Source organism: Trifolium pratense, linkage group LG3 (assembly GCF_020283565.1).
Source record: "Trifolium pratense cultivar HEN17-A07 linkage group LG3, ARS_RC_1.1, whole genome shotgun sequence".
In the NCBI taxonomy this organism is placed as follows: Eukaryota; Viridiplantae; Streptophyta; class Magnoliopsida; order Fabales; family Fabaceae; genus Trifolium; species Trifolium pratense.
Genome location: NC_060061.1, coordinates 24,803,052 through 24,807,411, shown reverse-complemented (window position 1 = coordinate 24,807,411; position 4,360 = coordinate 24,803,052).

Below are 4,360 nucleotides of genomic sequence, written 5' to 3'. Positions count from 1 at the left end.
GGGCTTTCATGCAGTCGTAGTTTACTTGCCAGATTTGCAAATCACAGCCTGAAGGTTTATCCTCCACTAAAGGCATTATCGACCTTAAATATTGCTAGAGCTGATTTATGAATGATCTGAAGTACAGTACTATAATTCTGCAATTTTTATTTAACAAAAATAGATAAAAATACTGTATGATATAGGTACTTCCAAATACTGAACCGACAATTATATATTATGACCACTTTCACTCATTCATTTGGCATTACTCGGCTTACGGCGTTCATTTTTTGCAACTATTTTCTTCTCAGCCAATATGAAATATGAAAAAGATCCATTTGAAAATTTTGAATATTTTATATACTAATTAGTGCTTCTTTAGGTGCGTGCACTCTCCCTTTTTATTTTAATAATCGTTGTTGGCCAATCATTGAATCAAATGCTTGTTTCTCGCCTCTGCTTTTCCCTTTTAGTGCCCCAGATAACCAAAAATATCACACATTTCCATAATCTTTTGCTTTCCTTATTTTTTTGCAATCTTTTGCTTTTCTTTGTTCATTTATTTTTTAAGAATTTAATTTATATGCGCCGTCAGTCTAAAGTTATTTTGCACATGCGTCCAATAATATATTGACACATCATGTATGGTAATTAAAAACACATGATGTGTCATATTCATTAAATGATGTGGCAACGCGTCATTGGATGTATGTGCAAAAAAAATTTACACCGACGGTGCATAACAATTAAACTCATTTTTTAATATAGTGCTTTTTATTTGATAAATATGATTATATATCCTTTCGATAGGTGACTTGATATTGTGAATTCCTCCAAACACCAATTCACTTGAGAGTAATAAATTATATCAATTTTACAAGAAAATATTATTATAATAATTATTATTATTATTAAAAAAAAATATAGTCCTAGTCTCCTCACCCGGTTCCTGATCTGACAGACCAATTTCTGAAGAATCGACACCGTTGGGTCTTGTCCAATCCAGATGGTCCCCTCCCTTTTAGAGACTAATCCTTGTCCACATTCATTTGGCCCTACATGAATATCATACTTCTTTTTTCTTAAAAAAGAATATGAGCACTTCATGCTTTTTCTCACGTCAAGTAATTCTCACGCAACAGTTATACATAAATAAATACATTATAAAAAATTACTTAAAAAAGAATATGAGCACTTCGGTTTTTTTTTCTTTCACGAAATTATAATTTATAGTTTATTTTGAACTTACAACTTATTTTACTATGTCAACATGTATCTTTTAATTTAGGGTCATGTTAAATAGTGCATTCGGTTCATTTCTTAAGCTTACTAAAAATAGAAATAAAATATAAAGTTAATGTTGATAAAAATAACTTTTTACACTTTCAATGTATTGAATGCACGAGTTTCAAGACAAAGTTTCCTTATTTATATGTTTAACTAGTGCATCGGGTGCACTATTTAACATTTTCCTTTTATTTATATTATTGTTACTTAGAAGTGCTCTCTCAACCGGCCCTAATTTTCTTTTCTTCAAGTCTCCTTCTTCTTCTTCTTCCTTGAGTGGTGAGGGATGGTTTTAGGTCTTTTTTGGCTTAAAATCACCCCTCGCATTTTATTTTCCTCCCGTTTAATCTAAATAAGTGATTTTCACATAACCAAGTTTTTTAGTTTTTTCTTTTGTTGTGATTTTAGTCGTCTAAGTGCGGCAGTGTGTTGGTCGACTTCTGATTGGTGCGGTGTTTTGGATTATTCGTCGTGTTACGATGTTTGTTTAGTTCATATTGAAATATCAACTTCAATCAATTGCAGATTCAATCAATGATTTGGACGTCAACGTTGCAGATCCGGAAGTTTGGACATTCCAGTGACTTTAACTTTATGATATTACTTGTAGGCATTTTGTCGTTGTATGCTATTAACTTGAATGTTGTGAGTTTGTTTGCAGATTCATCCTTTTCGTTTTTAGCGAAGTTGAATTTGTATTTGCATCTGATGTATTCTATCAATTATTAGAATGAATGAACATCTTGAACAATTTTAGTAGCTTGGCTTTATCATTATGACATTTGTAAATCTTCAATTCATTTACATTTATTTAAAAAATATATAAGTTAAATTTAATAAATTGACGAGAAAATTACACTCTCCTCCTTGCTTCTTGTATCAAAATATACACTTTAATTTATCTTAGCAAAAATGGATATTCCCTCCGGACTTATTTTAGTGTGGCAGCTAAAGTGTTTGTTTTGTGTCGGAATGAGGATTATGCCACTATGGATAGAGTGGCTACGATGTTTTGGACTATATGGCACAACTAAAATGATAAAATATGGAATGATAATGCTAGAAGACCAAGTCAGTTGCGTTTGATCATCTGAATGAGTGGTTTGCTTTTCAGAAAATGCGGAGCAATGACGATCATGATGTCCCGCTCTCAAGCACATCGATGGAAAAAACCTCGTATAGGATGGTTAAAATGCAATGTAGATGCAGCGCTTTTTGTCGGCGAAAGGAAGGACAACGATGAGTGATTATTTTCGTAATAATTTTGGGGAGTTTACTGCTGGACTCACACAATGGCAGCAACTGACTCTATTAACTTAGGATGGTGAAGCATGAACATTATTGCAAGCCATGAATTAAGCTAAGCATAGATGTTTTGAACATTATCGAAAGTGACTCTCAAGTGTTAGTTGAAGCTATACGTACAAAGCAACAAGACAATTCCGAGTTTTTTCAATTGTTAATGATATTATTCTTGTTATGTTATCATATGTGCAAACTTTAAGGTCAAGTTTATTAGAAGACAAATGAATTGAGTTACTCATACTTAGTTATGATGATAGCCAACTTTTGGACTAGTTTTCATAGGTTTGAGATTGTTTAACCCTGTAAAAAATAGTACATGTTATTGCAGTTTTTTTTCTTTTGTTACAAAATTAGTGTAGATTTTACTATACTTTTTTTTTTTTCAGAATGTTAACTTGTGCCCTTAAGGGCACATGTTAAGAAGATAAACGTGGAAAAAAAAATTATTGAACTTGTGGTGTATTCAATTATCTACAGATCGATTCTTGATAATGCTCTTATTGCGATCGAAGTGTTTCATGCTTTGAAGAGAAAAACTAGAGGGCGTAGAGGCGAGTTAGCACTAAAGATTGATATTAGCAAAGCTTATGATAAGGTGGACTGGGTTTTTATTCGTGGAATTCTGACTAGAATGGGATTTGGTGATGTTTGTATACGTTGGATAATGATGTGTGTAAGCTCTGTCAACTACTCGGTACTCGTGAATTATGACAGAGTTGGACCGATTATATCGGGTCGTGGGTTGCGACAAGGAGACCCTCTTTCTCCTTATATGTTTATTCTGGTAGCGGAGGGCTTGACTTCTCTTATTCACCAGGCGGTTGGGAGGGGGGATGTTCATGGAGCGAGAATTTGTCGTGGCGCCCCAGAGGTGTCTCACCTTCTGTTTGCGGATGATTGTTTCTTGTTTTGCCGGGCAAGTGTAGCAGAGGTAAATCATCTTATGAGTGTTAGATAATATATAAATAAACTCACAATCCAACAATTTAAGGTATGAAAGGCACTAATCCAAAGAACTAGGAGATAATAAACCAAACCTTATCGTCGTAGAGATTGATCGAAGGTTGTCTTCAATCTTTCCAGTTCTGATCAAATCAACCAAGCTCTTTGATACCATGTTAACAATTCATAGAAAGAGAAAACATAAAGTGGCTAGGGTTTCATAAGGAACAACCAAAAAAAGTGTTTGAGTACAAAACAATAGAAAGGTATAAATACTAAAGTATAAAAGACTAAACTACCCTTAATAATATATTATTTATATATTATCTAATAATATATTATCTAACAATGAGCATTCTTCATACTTATGAACTAGCCTCTGGTCAGGAAATTAATTTGGCCAAATCCGAAGTATTTTTTAGTCGCAATATGTCTCCTGCCGATAAAGAAGACATATCCCGTATACTTGGTGTCCGTCATGTTTTAGGAACAGGTATATATCTTGGTCTTCCGTCAATGATAGGAAGGAGCAAGAAAGCAATATTCTCTTACATCAAGGATCGTATCTGGAAGAAAATGAACTCTTGGAGGGGAATAACATTGTCTAAGGCCGGTAAGGAGGTTATGATAAAATTTGTGCTTCAAGTCATCCCATCATATGTTATGAGTATGTTTATCCTTCCTTCCTCACTCATTGACGATATCGAGAAAATGTTGAATGTCTTTTGGTGGGGAGGCGAAGGTAACAACAATAAAGGGATCCACTAGTTAGCTTGGGACAGACTCGCATGCCCTAAGGCGAATGGTGGTTTAGACTTTCGTAATTTTGAAGCGTTCAATATGG